We start from the raw sequence: 18,293 nt of genomic DNA on the forward strand, positions 1-18,293 counted from the left end.
CATGCAGGCAGAGGTCAGAAGAGAAAGCTGAAAGTCTGTAAGCCGGGTGGAGATTTAAAAAAAAACAAACAAAACATAAAAACTGACTCTGATGGTCAAACACCACAACACTTTAATGCCTTTAGCATAAGGGAGAACAGATCTACATACCTCAATAGGCTTTGAGGAAGAAGTTTTAAAAACTGATGGTCTTTATTAACCCCGAGGAATCAAGAGGGTTAAATTACATTCAGTATACAGACACTCCCTGAGTTATGCAACACTCAACTTAGGTAAATAGTTCCATAAAGCATATAATAATTTTTTGAAGATGTAGGAGATTTTGTATTGCATTGAGAAATGCAAAGAAGTCAAGTGTACAAGTGAAGACCACAGAGTAAGCACCAAGAGGTAAATGTCTGACATGATTAGACTTGCAAAGCTTCTGTTCCCATACAGATTCCCACTGTATCAACTTGTGTTGTGACACTGCTATTTGTTTATTCCCCATTTTATTACTTTCTAATCATATCCAAAAGATGGCTAAGTGATAGGAAGAATGCAGGACAGTTTGTAAGAGTAAGTAAACTGAATAAAAGCACAACATTAAAAATATAATGAAGATATTTTCAACTGATCCTTATTTTATATTACCCAAATAGTCCGTATTTGGAATATATGCATGCTACATAAGAAAGAGAAATAGCACTTATAGGAATACATTTAAAGGAATAATCCAAAGTAGAAAAAGATTTATGCTCAAAGATATTCATCACAGTAGTAATCTTTTTAAAAATTGTATGGAAACTAATTGTATGCATTCTTTTAACCAAACTTAAAAGAATGGTTAAATAAATTATGGTCATATATATTTGATAGGCAGTTGTACAACTACTAAAAACTATATTTTTATGAGTCAGGATATTTGTATCACAAAATATGAAGTTAAAAAACAGGATACAACACTAATGCAAGATATTACTATTAGGGGAAACTGAGGAGGCTTGGCTGCCAGAGGGAGAGGGATGTATGGGAACTTTCTATACTTCCTGCATAAGTTTTCTGTAAATCTAAAGCTGCTCTGAAAAGAAAAAATCTATTATATAAATAAATAAATAGACAGAAATTAAAATTGTATATGCAGCATAATCTCAACTATGTATAAAATATATAGAAAGAAGATTAGATATTTTTAAATTCCATTAATAATAGCCACAAAATTTTTTTGAATACCTGGGAACAAACTATGTGTGCAGAACCACACAGAGGAAACTATAAACGTTTACTGAAGGATATAAAAGACAAATGGAATACATGGAAAAGCATACCATGTCCTCTGATGGGAAGACTCACTATGGTAAATGCGCCACTTTTACCCAAATAATTTACAAATTCAATGCAATTCCAATCAAAATTACAATAGGTTTTAAATGAAATTGAAACACAAATTCTAAAATTCATCTGAAAGAGTTTATACTTAAGAATGGCTAGGGCATTTTAAAAAATAATAATGAAGAGGCCTCTTCTTATCAGATATCAAAGAATATTATACAACCAAGGAATTAAAATAGTCTGTTATTGGCTCACAATTAAAAAATAGAGTAACAAAAGAGAATAGATCATTAGCTACTGGCCCAAACATATGTGAAAATTTAGTTCATATTAAAGGAAGTATTTCAAATAACTGAGAATAGATGTTGGGACAATAGGTTATCCATTTAGAAATGGATCTCTTATATCACACCATTTAAAAAGAAATTTTGCCCTTCGCCATCTTTCCTGTCTCCCGGTGTCCACAGCCATGAAGGTTGAGCTTTGCAGTTTCAGTGGGTACAAGATCTATCCTGGACATGGGAGGTGCTAGGCCAGGATGTTCGGGAAGGTTTTCCAATTTCTTAATGCAGAATGTTAGTCTGCATTCCTTTCCAAGAGGAACCCTCAGATAAACTGGACCGTCCTCTACAGAAGAAAGCATAAAAGGGGGCAGTTGGAAGAAATTCAAAAGAAAAGAACTCACCGTGCCGTTAAATTCCAGAGGGCTATCACTGGTGCATCTCTTGCTGATATTATGGCCAAGAGGAATCAGAAACCCGAAGTTAGAAAGGCTCAATGAGAACCAGCTATCAGGGCTGCCAAAGAAGCAAAAAAGGCTAAGCAAGCATCTAAAAAGACAGCAATGGCTGCTGCAAAGGCTCCCACAAAGGCAGCACCCAACAAAAGACTATGAAGCCTGTGAAGGTTTCTGCTCCCTGAGTTGGTGGAAAACACTAAGATGCCAGATTTTTTAATAAAGATCTGACTAACTCAGAAAAAAAAAAAAGAAATTTTACTTTCCCTTCCCAGGGATTGGCATGGTCAGCACCAAGGCTTTAAGATGCAGCAGCAGTGTGGGGAAGGCTGATGTGGCTGGGGCTGGCACAGCTGGGGCTAAGCAGCCAGCAGCCAGAAAGGTTGGGGCCAAGGAGGCAGCCTGTATGGCAGGGAGATTTCTTTTGTACAGGGCACTGAGCTAATGAGTAAATATATGGAGGTTGTTGACAGCAGGTCTCTCTCTGTTGGAGAAGGGAGTTACAAATATGGAAAGGGAGAAGGCTAAAATAAACCTGTGATGTTGGATTGGAGAAACTGATGTGAACTCAAGGTTTTCTTTATCTATTTCCTGATTTGAATGCTTGTACCACAGATATGTAGAAAAATGCTCTTGTTTTTAGGAAGTACGCACCAAAGTATTTAGGGATAAGGACCTCATGTCTACAATTTACTCTCAAAGGAATCAGAAAACTATATAGTATATAGATGGTGTTCCAGTTTGCTAATGCTGCCTTTTCGCAAAACACCAGAAATGGATCAGCTTTTATAAAGGGGGTTTATTTGGTTACAAAGTTACAGTCTTAAGGCCATAAAGTGTCCAAGGTAAGTCATCAACAATCAGTTACCTTCACTGGCGAATGGCCAATGGTGTCCGGAAAACCTCTGTTAGCTGGGAAGGCATGTGGCTGGCGTCTGCTCCAAAGTTCTGGTTTCAAAATGGCTTTCTCCAAGGACATTCCTCTCTAGGCTGCAGCTCCTCAAAAATGCCACTCTTAGTTGCTCTTCGGGCATTTGTCCTCTCTTAGCTTCTCTGGAGCAAAAGTCTGCTTTCAAAGGCCATCTCCAAAATGTTGCTCTGTAAGCTGCAGCTCCTCTCTCAGCTCCTGTGCAGTCTTCAAAGTGTCCCTCTTGGCTGTAGCAAGCTCACTCCTTCAGTCTGAACTTATATAGTGCTCTAGTAATCTAATCAAGACCCATGCTGAATGGGCAGGGCCACACCTCTATGGAAATTATCCAATCAAAGGTCTTGCCCACAGTTGATTGAGTCACATCTCCATGGAAACACTCAATCGATAGGTTCCAACCTAATTAATACTAATACGTCTGCCCCACAAGATTGCATCAAAGATAATGGCATTTGGGGGGTCATAATACAGTCAAACTGGCACAGATGGTATACATGAAAGGTGAAAGAGAAGACACAAAGCAAACATGAAATAATATTGGAGAATCAAGGTGAAGAAGATATGGAAGTTCATAGTGCTATTCTTACAACTTTTCTCTAAGATTAAAATTATTTTAAAGTAAAAAGTTTAAAAAATAAATTTCAGATGTAGCAAAAATCCAAATAATTCTGATTCTTGGAATCTTTACCCACAAAATACTCTTATATGTGTGTAAATATATAGATGTGCAAAGGGGCTTACTTAAAAACATTCTTGATCATAAAGAAAAATAAGAAACATAGGAAATATGCATCAATAGGGAATTGTTAAATAAAGATAGATTTTTCTATGCTATAGAATGATGTGCTGGCATTAAAAACATATATACTGACATGGAAAGATCTCCAGGATATATTGTTAAATGGAAAAGCAAGTGATATAACAATAGGTAGAATGTGATCCTATTTAATTTTTTTGAAAGTTAAAAAAACTGCTACTGTGTGTCTTTGTGTGTTTATGTATGATTATCAACACATAGAAAATGGTCTGGACACCATTGTTAGCACTACTTAACTCAAGAGTAAGAGAATAGTACTGCAATTTCCTAGTTTTGTTTAGTGGTCATTTAATATTTTATTATCAGTTAAAAAAAAGCCTAATTTCAAAAAGGCAAGAATATGTCAATATCTTTGTTTAAAGATTTCTTTTGAAGATGATTAAAACTTTTAATGTTCGGAATTATCATTAGTTATCTAGAAAATTCCTAGTCCAAAGCCCACATTCAGGGAATTGTCTTCCTAATGGTTGGTGCCCGAGTATACTTCATCATTAACTTAATAGAGGATTAGGCAGCCTGCTGAGCCACTCCCTGCTTGCTGGGCCACAGTCCAGAAGTGAATTCCCTTGCAGCTTTCCAAAAGGAGGTCAAACAAGTCCCCCAGGACTCTCAACAGAAAGAAGTTGCCAAAGGCTAAATTTGGCATCAAAGTCAGTCCCTGGACTGGGATAAACTGTGCCAGCACTTTTCAGTTATGCTTTCAAGACCTTCATCAGAATAGGCAGGACTAGATAACTATTTCCAAGAGCAGCTTAGCAGCATCAGTTGCAAAAACTTGCCCAAAGTAGTGTTTGGAGGATGAACCTGAAAATGAAAAATATCCTTCTCTACCTCCTTGACACTTACTATTTCTGATTTGAGGGATATTTAAATTCCCCTTCCTTTCTTTCTCTTGCTTAAAGTAATTTATCTTAGAGATAATTTCTGCCAACCTCATCAGATCTTTGCTTTAGCCCTACTCAAGACTGGAAAGAAGGGCAATGGTCTTTTTTCCCTACTTCTTATTCTTTTTTTTTTTTAAATTAAATTCAGTTTTATTGAGATATATTCACATACCATACAGTCATCCATGGTGTACAATCAACTGTTCACAGGACCATCTTATAGTTATGCATTCATCACCACAATCTGTTTCTGAACATTTTCCTTACATCAGAAAGAATCAGAATAAGAATAAAAAATAAAAGTAAGAAACAACACCCAAATCATCCCCCCATCCCACCCTATTTTTCATTTAGATTTTGTTCCCATTTTTCTACTCATCCATCCATATGCTAGATAAAGGGAGTGTGATCCACAAGGTTTTCACAATCACACTGTCACCCCTTGTAATCTACATTGTTACACAGTTGTCGACAGGAGTCCAGACTACTGGGCTGGAGTTTGATAGTTTCAGGTTTTTACTTCTAGCTATTCCAATACATTAAAACCTAAGAGGTGTTATCTACATAGAGCAAAAGAATGTCCACCACAGTGACCTCTTGACTCCATCAGAAATCTCTCAGCCACTGACACTTTATTTCATTTCATTTTGCATCCCCCTTTTGGTCAAGAAGATATTCTCAATCCCACAATGCCAGATCCAGATTCATCTCTGGGAGTCATATCCTGCGTTGCCAGGGAGATTTACACCCCTGGGATTCGGGTCCCACATAGTGGGGAGGGCAGTGAGTTCACCTGCCAAGGTGACTCAGTAAGACAGAGAGAGGGCCACATCTGAGCAACAAAGAGGCACTCACGGGGGAGACTCTTAGGCACAATTATGAGCAGTTTTAGCCTCTCCTTGCAGCAACAAGCTTCATAGGGGCCAGCCCCAAGACAGAGCGCTCGGCACATCAAACCACCAGTCCTAATGTGTGTGACAACATTAGCATCAGTCCAAGTGAGGAAGTCCAACACTTCTGCAATTTCCCTCAGCTTCTCAGGGGGGCCCTGTAAATATATTCTCATTCTCTGCTCAAATTACTTTGGGATGTGTCACTATTTCACTTTAACCTATACTAACCTACCATATCTCACTTCCTATTTAAAGTTCCATGTAGTTGTGGTGTTTAAACAAACCAACTGTATAATTATACTGTTTAGAAAATAGATCCTGCACCAAACAGACATCTCTTCCCTTGGTCTCACATGGAAGTTGAAGTTCTAAAACACAGTCAGTTTCGACCTTTACCCTTTGGCCTGGTTTGCCCTAGTCTTAACCAGATCTGCTTCATTCGTATCACTAATTGAAGTCTGGGCTCTCTTTCAGCATTTTTTTTTTTAACAGTTGCTGTATGTGCTAATACTAACATTCATATCCTCTGAGCTCTAGCTCTGAGTTTCACGTGTCACAGAGATACCCATTATTCCAGAGACCAATCAGGTTATACATTAAGGGATCAGCATATCAAAGTTTGGAGATAGCCATTACAATTCAGGAATAGATTTGACTGCTGTAAGAGGTTACAGTCTAGGGACCATTACAATAATCACCCCTCTTAGACTGTGTTCTAAGATTCAATTCTGAGTTTACACATTGTAGCTAGTCCATATTGGTGAGGCATTATAGTGTTTGCCTTTATTTCTGGCGTACTTCACTCAAAATGCTGTGTGCAGGATCCATTCACCTTGTTGCATGTCTCACAGCTTCACTCCTTCTCGTAGTTGCTCAATATTCCATTGTATGCACACACCACAGTTCACCATTCTGTTCCTCAGTCCCTCAGTCTATGTACCCTTAGGCCACTCCACCCATTGCAAATCATGAATACCCTACTTCTTCTTTTTAAGTATAACTGACCAGTTTTGTATTTCAGGTGTGTGTATGTCTGTGTTGCCTTTTGTTCTCATGCAATTTTTTTTAATAAGATGCAATCACATACCATAAATTCACCATTTAAGTGTACAACTCAGCTGTTTTTAGTATATTCACCGAGCTGTGCAACTATCACCACATCAGATTTTAGAACATTTCATCACCCCAGAAAGAAACCTCTTACACATCAGCAGTCACTCCCATTTCCCCTCAGCCCTCCCAGTGCTAAGCAACAGCTAATCTATTTTCTGTCTCTGTATATTTGCCTATTCAGGACATTTTGTATACATGAAATCATTGAATACGTGATCCTTGTGTCTAGCTTCTTTCACTTAGTGTAATGTTTAAAGATTCATCCATGTTGTAATATGTATCAGTACTTCATTCTGAATAATATTTTATTGTATAGCTATAATGTTTTATTTATCCATTCATCAGTTGATCACATTTGATTTGTTTCCATTTGGGGACTAATATAAATAAAGCTGCTGTGAACATCTGTGTACAAGTTCTTGTGTGGATATATTTTTCAGTTCTCTTGGCTATATGCCTAGGAGTAGAATTGCTGGGTCATATGGTAACTCCATGTTTAACTTTTTGAGGAACTGCCAATCTGTTTTACAAAGTAGCTACATCATTTTACATTCCCACCAGCAATGTATGTGGGTTCTAATTTCTTCACATTCTTGTCAACACTTGTTATTGTTTGTCATTTTAATTATGTCATCCTAGTGGGTGTAAAGAGATAACTCATTGTGGTTCTGTTTTGTATTTCCCTAATGACTAATGATGTTCAGCATCTTTTCATGTGCTTATTGACCATTTAACTTCTTTGGAGAAATATCTATTCAAGTACTCAGCCCATTTCTTATGGCTTTTAAAAAAAACTTTTTATTTTGAAATGTTTTTAAACTTATGAAAATAATACAAACCCCATAAAAATCCAACATTCCCCTACACTCCCCATATACTGAGATCTATCAGTTTTAGCATTTTGCCACATTTGCCATATCATTCTATCAGTCCATCTGTCTAGCTGTCTGCCTATCTATCAATCCATTTTCTAAACACTTGAGTATAGGTTGTATATGTTATACTCCTTGAACACTTAACACTGCCATGTACATATGCTAAATACAGGGATATTCATATACATAACCAACTTAGTGTGGTTATCAAATGCAAGAAATTTAACATTGATATAAAGTTTACAGCCTATATTCCAATTTTTTCATATGCTCCAATAACGTCCTTTAGAGCCTTTTATCCTGACTTGATAGATCCCTTGTACAAGAGGGATCTCTCTTGCAGCTTTCATAATTTTCTCTTTATCTTTGGCATTTGACAGTTTGATTATAATATGTAACAGAGGTCTATTTTGCTTTATCCTGTTTGGAGTTGGTTATGTCTTGATATGTTTATCTTCAAATATTCTCTCTGTCCTTTTTTCTGTCTTTTTTCTCCTTCTGGGACTCCCATAATGCGTATGTTGGTATACTTGATGGTGCCCCACAGGTTCCTTGGGCTCTATTCACTTTTCTTCAATTTTTCTTCTTTTTACTCCTCAGACTGGATGATTTCAATTGTCTTATCTGATTCAATTTTCTTCACTGATTCTTTCTTCTGCCAACTCCAATATGCTGTTGAACCCCTTTAGAGATTTTTTCTCTTTTCTTTTTTTATTTTATCATAGACGTTGTGAGCTTACAAAACAATCATGCATAAAATACAGGATTCCCATATACCACCCTATTATTAACACCTTGCATCAGTGTGGAACATTTGTTACAAATGATAATAGCACATTTTTATAACTGTATTATTAGCCATGGTCCATGGTTTTTAATTATGATGAGGTCCTATTATCTGTTTTCTTCTTTTGTTGTTTGGACTTTGGGAATAAAGTCTAAGAAACCATTGCCTAACACAAGGTCCAGAAGATGCTTCCCTACATTTTCTTCTAGGAGTTTGATAGTTTAGGCTCTTGTATTTAGATCTTTGATCCATTTTGAGTTGATTTTTATATAAAGTATGAAGAAGGAGTCTTCTTTTTTTTTTTTTTTCAAATGCACATCCAGTTTCACATCACCATTTGCTGAAGAAACTGTTCTTTCCCAATTGAGTGGTCTTTGTCCCCTTGCCAAAAATCAGTTGGCCATAAATATAAGAGTTGATTTTTGAGCTCTCAATTCAATTCCGTTTGTCTATATTTCTGTCTTTGTGCCAGTACCATGCTGTTTTGATTCCTGTGGCTTTGTAATAAGTTTGAGGATCAGGAACTGTGAGTCCTCCAACTTCATTCTTCTTTTTCAAGATGGCTTTAGCTATTCAAAACTAATTACCCATCCATATAAATTTGATGATTAGCTTTTCCATTTCTGTGAAGACGGTTGTTGGAATTTTGATTAGGATTGCATTTTGAATCTGTACATTGCTTTGGGTAGGATTGATATCTTAGCAATTTTTAGTCTTCCAATCCATGAACATGGTATATTCTTCCATTTATTTATGTTTTCTTTGATTTCTTTTAGCAGTGTTTTGTAATTTCTCTGTACAAGTCCTTTATATCTTTGGTTAGATTTATTCCTAGATATTTGATTGTTTTAGTTGCTATTGTGAATGGAACATTTTTCTTGATTTCTTTGTTGTGTATATAAACATTTCTGGTTTGGGGGTTTTGATTTTGTACCCTGCCATGTTGCTGAATTTATTTATTAGCTCTAGGAGCTTTGTTATGGATTTTTCAGGATTTTTAGTATACAGGAATCATATCAGTTGCAAATAGGCAAAGTTTTACTTCTTCCTTTCCAATTTGGATGCCTTTTGTGTCTTTTTCTTGCCTAATTGCTCTGGTGAGAACTTTCTGTACAATGTTGAATAACAGTGTTCCTGATTTTAGATGGAAAGCTTTCAGTATTTCACCAATTGTTAATGTCTTCTTGTTGAATTGTCCCCTTTATCAATATATAATGATCATTTTTGTCCCTGTAACTGTTTTGGTCTTAAAGTCTATTTTATTGGATATTACTATACCTACCCCAGCTCTTTTTTGATTATGACTTGCATGATATATTTTTATCCATCCTTTCACTTTCAAACTACTTGTATCTTTGAATTTAAGGTGAGTCTCTTACAGACATCATATAGATGGGTCATGTTTTTTTATGCATTCTGCCAATCCCTGCCTTTTGACTAGAGAGTTTAATCCATTTACATTTAAAGTCACTACTGATAAAGCAGTACTATCTTCTACCATTTTGCTATTTAGCCTTTGTATTCATTATACCTTTTTTGTCCCTCCATTCTTATGTTAATGCCTACTTTTATATTTATTTGATTTTTTGTGTCGTAGCATATTGAGTGCCTTCTCTTTTCTATCGGGATATATATTTTCATCTATGTTCCTTGTGGTTACCATGGGGTTAAAATTTAATGTACTAAATATATAACAATCACATTTGGTTTGATAGCAACTGAACTTGAATAGCATACATGTATATTTTTCCTGTACCCCTCTGCCTCCCACCTTTTTTAAATACTTGTTACCACTTCTATCTTTGTACATTGTATATCCAAAACCATAGGTTTATATTAATTTTGTGTGTGTGCATTTAAACACCTGTAGGAAGTAAGAAGTGGAGTTACATACTAAACAATACACTACAATAATACTGGAATTTATAATGATCCAAATGCTTGCCTTTACCACAGGTCTTGTTTTTCTTTATGCTGCTTTGAACCACTATCTAGTGTCCTTTCCTTTTGGTCTAAAGAATACCCTTTAGCATTGCTTATAGGGGGAAGATCTAGTGGTGATGAACTCCCTCAGCTTTTGTTTATCTGAGAATATCTTAATCTCCCCCTCATTTTTGAAAGAAAGTTTTGCTGGATTCAAATTCTTGGCTAGCCACTGTTTTCTTTCAGCACTTTAAGTATTTCAACTCACCACCTTCTTACCTCCATAGTTTTTGAGGAGAAATCAACACTCAAACTAATTGGGATTCCCTTGTACATAACATGTTACTTTTCTCTTGCAGTTTTCAGAATTCTCTCCTTTGCATTTGATAGTGTGATTAAGATATGATGGGGTGTATTTTTCTGCATGTTTATCCTGTTTGGTGTTCTCTGTTCTTCATGGATGTACATATTTGCATCATTTGCTAAGTTTGGGGAGTTCTCTGTCATTATTTCTTTGAATATTCCTTTTGCCCCTTTCTCTCTTTCTTCGCCTTCTGGGACTTCCATAATGCATATATTGGTGCATTCAATGGTGTCTCAGAGGTTTCTTAGGTTATTTTTGCTTTTAATAATTCTTTTATCTTTCTGCTCCTCAGCCTGACTCACTTCACATGTCTTGTCTTTGAGTTCACCGATTCTGTCTTCTGCCAGCTCCAATTTTCTTTTGAAACCTTCCTGGGCATTTTTTTCATTTCAGTTATTGTGGTCTTCAACTCCAGTGGTTCTGTGTGATTCCTTTTTAAAGTTTCTATGTCTTTACTGAGTTTCTCATATTTCTCATTCATTGTGTTCTTGATGTCCTTTAGTTGTTTCTCTGTATTTCTCTTCATCTCCTTGAGCATTTTTAAGATCTTTTTTTTTTAAAGGCTTTGATCAGTATGTCCACATTCTGGTCTTATTCGTTGATGTTTCCTAGATTTTTATCCTATTCCTGTAGATGGGCTGTCATTTCCTATTTCCTTGTTTGTCTTGGATCTTTTGTTGCACACTGTGCATTTCAATATTTAAAAATGTTAACTCTGGGGTTTATTCCCTGAGATGTCTGTTTCTTGATTTTGTAACCAGCTCATGATAAAACAGAGATTTTCTTGAGCTTCAGGCCTCCTTTCAGGAAGATCTTCCCAAGGTGAATGCAGTGTGCAGGGTTTTCCCTGTCTTTCTGGGCCTCTGTCTTGTCCAGGGCTTTAGCTTGTTAGTTGTTTCAGAGCTCCCCTGTTTACAGGATTTTGGCTACCCCTCTGTTTCCTAGGAGACAGCCTTACCTCTCCCAGGTGTTTGAAGCTATCAAATGTTTGCCCCAGACTTTCCACCTCTACAGTTTCTTATGTTCCTTTTGTTGTCACAAGCTGCTTTTGCCTGGAGGGCAAATTCTGGGAGGAGGGGCAGTCCAGAGAGGAATTTGCCAGATCAGTCTTTCCCAGCTAAAACAGGGCCAGGGGCCCAAAAGGGATGCAGACCCACTTCACAATGTCCTGAGGAGGGAATCAGGAAAGGTGCCAAGGGCTTTTTGCACATTTCCCCAAAGCCGAGCTTTCTTGACCTACCCAGCAAATGCAGCCCTGAGGAAGTGCAGCATCCTTAAGTCTACCACCATCACCTCTGTCCAGGGCAGGTTGAAACAATGGCTGCTCTCAGAGCCAGGCCCCCCAGCTACCTGAAGTCACTAATCAAAAGCGGTGATCAATAATTGGCCATGCCCATGCTATTCTTGGAGGAGAGGATTTTTACGTCCTTTCTGTCACCCATGAGCTAGCCAGGGGCTGAACCCCATGGTGGCCTGTTATGAGGATGGGGTATGGGTGCCAGTAGCCACCTTGCAATTTACTGTTCTTTACAGTAATTTATCAGCCTCTCCCTCCTGCTCTTCTTTGGATGCTGTACAGTGTTCCTCTGCTCTCCAGAGTTTCAAGAGTATTGTTTCAGAAAGTTTCTGCCTGTTTAATAGTGCTCTGGTGGAAGGACTGAGCCCTGGAGCTCTTTATTCTGCAGTCATTCCCTTCTAGAGAATTTTAAATCTCTGTTACTGTGGTCTTCTCTGTTTGGTTCTTTTTCATAATTTCTATCCCTATTAGTATTCTGTTTGTGTTCATCTATCTTTTTCCTGATTTATTTTAGTTCTTTGTCCACATTTTCCTTTAGCTCTTTAAGTATATTTAGGACCAATGTTTCAAAGTCTTTGTTTCTTATGTCCCAGGTCTGGTCTTTCTCATTGGTGGTTTTTAGTGCTTTAATCTTCTCCTTTGCCTATGCCATCACTTCCTGTTTCTTTGTATGTTTTGTAATTTTTTGGTGGAATATTTTAATGTATCATTGGCATTTAGACTCTGAACATCAGTTATGTTTGTATCCAGCTAGCATTATAACAGAGATTTCCTTGAATTCCAGGATCTAACAACAACAACAAAAAGAAAATGCCTTCCCCAGTCTTTTTAGATTGACTTATGCAAGTGCTCTCCTGCAGGGCTTATCCATATTATGAGTTTAGAGAATAGCTTGGGGCCAAAGTGCATGGTCCTCCCTGATCCTTTCTGTACATGCGTCTTGCTTGGGGCAGAAGCATGTGCCCCTAGTAATTCCCCTGTTTACACAGATGAAAATATCCCCTCCCTAGGAAACAGGTTCCTCATGATCCCAGACACTGCACTTTTTGTCCTACAGCCAGCTATCCCTTGCCCCTGGCAGCCACTGCACCATTTGTTGAAAAGACTAATCTTTCTCCTATGGAACTGTATTGGCATCCGTGTCAAAAATCAATTGACCATAAATGTATGAGTTTATTTCTAGACTCCTATATAGACATAGAGATAGATATATAGAGATATATCTTCATGCCAATACCATACAGTCTTGGGTATATGCCTGTGTACTGATTTTTGAAATCAGGAAGTGTGGAGTCCTCCAACTTTGTTCTTGTTTTTCAAGATTGTTTTGACTATACTGGGTCCTGTGCATTTCCATATTAATTTTAGGATCAACTTGTCAGATTCTGCAAAAATCCAGCTGGGATTTTGACAGGGATTGTCTTGAATCTGTAAATCAATTCAGAGAGTTTTGCCTTCTTAATATTAATTCTTCTAATCCTTGAACACAGTAGACATACTGTATCCATTTATGTAGGTCTTCTTCAATTTCTTTCAACAATGTTTTATAGTTTTCAGTGTACAAGTCTTGCACTTTTGCTAAATCTATTCAAATTAATTTATTCTTGATGATTTTGTAAATGGAATTGTTTTCTTAATTTCCTTTTCAGATTGTTTATTGCTAGTGTATAGAAATACAATTGATTTTTTTTTTTGAGGGTTCCAGAGCCTTGAACTGGTACTTTATTATTATTATCTCTAACGGAAGTAAGGAGGAGCTGGGGAAAATTCCCTAGACTGGAACTGCCTGGGAGGAAAGTGGAGTGGGCCTGAGTCCCCTGCTTCTCCCTGGGTGAGCAGGCCTGGCTACAATTGATTTTTGTATATTAATCTTATCCTACAACCGTGATGAACACATTTATCAGCTCAGTAGTTTCAGGTTGCTGTTTTTTTAATTGTTTTCTTAAGGCTGGTAATCTTGATGACTGTGAAAAACAATGCTCAGCTAGGACTGGTCCTCAGCTGACCCTGACCTATCTATTCCTGAAGTGTGGCAATTATCTCTTTGGTTCCTGATCCATAATAACTAAAGTTCCTACCATCACTTACCACCTAATCTGATAATATGTAGTTTTCAAAGGAAGAAAGCCTGCAATAAATTTCTCCTCTGCCACATCTTTGTAAATCTGATTTTATGTCTCTGCTCATTTACCATGAATTCTCTTTGTGTCACTGTAACAATATGATTTTTATTGTTATTGTCAACAAGTACCAGAGGGAAGATCCTTAAGAGGATTCAGCCATTTTGGATAGGTTAACCATAGATGCAAATAATCCATAATGGCAAAAGAAAATTAACTTATGGTAGTCTGGAAATATAGCACCAAGCTATCCTCTACTAAGCTAAAGATTAACTTTGTAGTAATTGCTACTACAGAAATAGTGTTTTCAATTACTCACCATCTAAATAAAGTCTGATGAGGCCTTTAAAAAGAATAAGAGCTGATTTGACTAAGTACTTCCCTGCTGGGATGCAGGGACAGAGAGGCAAAAGGTCAGTAATCCAGGGAGCCCCTCCTGTGCCCACAATCGTGGGCTCCGGAAAGTACCGGACACTCCCCCGACCACCGCTGACCAATGGCTTAAGCATCCCCGTCCTGAGACTGCACAGGAAGTAGAGCATGTGGAGCTGCTGTCTACCAACCCTGACCCGAGCAGTTGTCCTCACCAGGAGACTGGCCACAATTTCTTCTCCTGCTCTTTTGGACCCTTTGTGCTATTTACTCCTCCAGGAAACTAGGTAGAAAGCCAGGAACTGCGTGGACTGGACACCACAGAGCAATCTGACTTTGGGCATACTTCATACAACACTCATGAAAACATGGAACTGCTGAGATCAGCGAAATCTGCACACACCACAAAACTGGGCGTGGACATTAGCCTTTCCTGCAACCTCGGTTGATTGTCCCAGAGTTGGGAAAGTGGAGCAGTGTGAATTAACAAAGCCCCATTCAGCCATCATTTCAGCAGACTGGGAGCCTTCCTACACAGCCCAGGAGCCCAGAACTGCCCTGGGGGGATGGCACTCACCAGTGACATAGCACAGTCATCCCTCAACAGAGGACCAGGGGGTGCACGGCCTGGAAGAGGGACCCACTTGCAAGTCTCAGGAGCAATACGCCAATACCAAGGACTTGTGGGTCAGTGGCAGAGATAAACTGTGGCAGGACTGAACTGAAGGATTAGACTATTGCAGCAGCTTTAGAACTGCAGGATCACCAGGGAGATTTGATTGTTAGAGCCACCCCCTCCTCCCTGACCGCCCAGAAACACGCCCCATATACAGGGTGGGCAACACCAAGTACACACGCAAGCTTGGTACACCAATTGGACCGCACAAGACTCACTCCCCCACTCACCATAAAGGCAAAGCAGGGGAGAACTGGCTTGTGGAGAACAGGTGGCTCGTGGATGCCACCTGCTGGTTAGTTAGAGAAAGTGTACTCCATGAAGCTGTAGATCTGATAAATTAGAGATAAGGACTTCAATTCGTCTACAAATCCTAAAAGAAACCTATCAAGTTCAACAAATGTCAAGAGGCCAAAAACAACAGAAAATTATAAAGCATATGAAAAAAAACAGACAATATGGATAACCCAAGCCCAAGCACCCAAATCAAAAGTTCAGAAGAGACACAGCACCTAGAGCAGCTACTCAAAGAACTAAAGACGAACAATGAGACCATAGTACGGGATACAAAGGATATCAAGAAGACCCTAGAAGAGCATAAAGAAGACATTGCAAGACTAAATAAAAAAATAGATGATCTTATGGAAATTAAAGAAACTGTTGACCAAATTAAAAAGATTCTGGACACTCATAGTACAAGACTAGAGGAAGTTGAACAACGAATCAGTGACCTGGAAGATGACAGAATGGAAAATGAAAGCATAAAAGAAAGAATGGGGAAAAATTGAAAAAATTGAAACAGACCTCAGGGATATGATAGATAATATAAAACGTCCGAATATAAGACTCATTGGTGTTCCAGAAGGGGAAGAAAAGGGTAAAGGTCTAGGAAGAGTATTCAAAGAAATTGTTGGGGAAAACTTCCCAAATCTTCTAAACACCATAAATACACAAATCATAAATGCCCAGCAAACTCCAAATAGAATAAATCCAAATAAACCCACTCTGAGACATATTCCGATCACACTGTAAAACACGGAAGAGAAGGAGCAAGTTCTGAAAGCAGCAAGAGAAAAGCAATTCACCACATACAAAGGAAACAGCATAAGACTAAGTAGTGACTACTCAGCAGCCACCATGGAGACGAGAAGGCAGTGGCATGATATATTTAAACTTCTGAGTGAGAAAAATTTTCAACCAAGGATACTTTATCCAGCAAAGCTCTCCTTCAAATTTCAGGGAGAGCTTAAATTTTTCACAGACAAACAAATGCTGAGAGAATTTGCTAACAAGAGACCTGCCCTACTGGAGATACTAAAGGGAGCCCTACAGACACAGAAACAAAGAAAGGACAGAGAGACTTGGAGAAAGGTTCAGTACTAAAGAGATTCGGTATGGGTACAACAAAGGATATTAATGGAGAGAGGGGAAAAATATATATGACAAACATAAACCCAAGGAAGATGGCTGATTCAAGAAATGCCTTCACGGTTATAACATTGAATGTAAATGGATTAAACTCCCCAATTAAAAGATATAGATTCACAGAATGGATCAAAAAAATGAACCATCAATATGTTGCATACAAGAAACTCATCTTAGACACAGGGACACAAAGAAATTGAAAGTGAAAGGATGGAAAAAAATATTTCATGCAAGCTACAGCCAAAAGAAAGCAGGTGTAGCAATATTAATCTCAGATAAAATAGACTTTAAATGCAGGGACATTTTGAGAGACAAAGAAGGCCACTAGATACTAATAAAAGGGGCAATTCAACAAGAAGAAATAACAATCATAAATGTCTATACACCCAATCAAGGTGCCACAAAATACATGAGAGAAACACTGGCAAAACTAAAGGAAGCAATTGATGTTTCCACAATAATTGTGGGAGACTTCAACACATCACTCTCTCCTATAGATAGATCAGCCAGACAGAAGACCAATAAGGAAATTGAAAACCTAAACAATCTGATAAATGAATTAGATTTAACAGACATATACAGAACATTACATCCCAAATCACCAGGATACACATACTTTTCTAGTGCTCACGGAACTTTCTCCAGAATAGATCATATGCTGGGACATAAAACAAGCCTCAAGAAATTTAAAAAGATTGAAATTATTCAAAGCACATTCTCTGACCACAATGGAATACAATTAGAAGTCAATAACCATCAGAGACTTAGAAAATTCACAAATACCTGGAGGTTAAACAACACACTCCTAAACAATCAGTGGGTTAAAGAAGAAATAGCAAGAGAAATTGCTAAATATATAGACACGAATGAAAATGAGAACACAACATACCAAAACCTATGGGATGCAGCAAAAGCGGTACTGAGGGGGAAATTTATAGCATTAAACGCACATATTAAAAAGGAAGAAAGAGCCAAAATCAAAGAACTAATGGATCAACTGAAGAAGCTAGAAAATGAACAGCAAACCAATCCCAAACCAAGTAGAAGAGAAGAAATAACAAGGATTAAAGCAGAAATAAATGACATAGAGAACAAAAAAACAATAGAGAGGATAAATATCACCAAAAGTTGGTTCTTTGAGAAGATCAACAAGATTGACAAGCCCCTAGCTAGACTGACAAAATCAAAAAGAGAGAAGACCCATATATAAACAAAATAATGAATGAAAAAGGTGACATAACTGCAGATCCCAAAGAAATTAAAAAAATTATAAGAGGATACTATGAACAACTGTATGCCAACAAACTGGATAATGTAGAGGAAATGGACAATTTCCTGGAAACATATGAACAACCTAGACTGACCAGAGAAGATATAGAAGACCTCAATCAACCCATTACAAGCAAAGAGATCCAATCAGTCATCAGAAAGCTTCCTACAAATAAATGCCCAGGGCCAGATGGCTTCACAGGGAAATTCTACCAAACTTTCCAGAAAGAACTGACACCAATCTTACTTAAACTCTTTCAAAACATTGAAGAAAATGGAACACTACCTAACTCATTTTATGAAGCTAACATCAATCTAATACCAAAACCAGGCAAAGATGCTACAAAAAAAGGAAAACTACAGGCCAATCTCCCTAATGAATATAGATGCAAAAATCCTCAACAAAATTCTTGCAAATCGAATCCAAAGACACATTAAAAAAATCATACACCATGACCAAGTGGGGTTCATTCCAGGCATGCAAGGATGGTTCAACATAAGAA

At 37.7% G+C, this 18,293-nt stretch overlaps 1 protein-coding gene and 1 pseudogene across 3 annotated transcripts in view; both read left to right on the forward strand.

Annotated features, from left to right (window-relative positions):
• The window catches only part of MARCHF10 (membrane associated ring-CH-type finger 10), a 246,934-nt gene that overhangs the window by 3,821 nt on the left and 224,820 nt on the right, over window positions 1-18,293 (forward strand). The gene's annotated exons all lie outside the window — the stretch shown is intronic.
• Window positions 1,781-2,250, forward strand: LOC119513785 (annotated as a pseudogene).

The sequence above is a fragment of the Choloepus didactylus genome, chromosome 18 (genome assembly GCF_015220235.1).
Source record: "Choloepus didactylus isolate mChoDid1 chromosome 18, mChoDid1.pri, whole genome shotgun sequence".
In the NCBI taxonomy this organism is placed as follows: domain Eukaryota; kingdom Metazoa; phylum Chordata; class Mammalia; order Pilosa; family Megalonychidae; genus Choloepus; species Choloepus didactylus.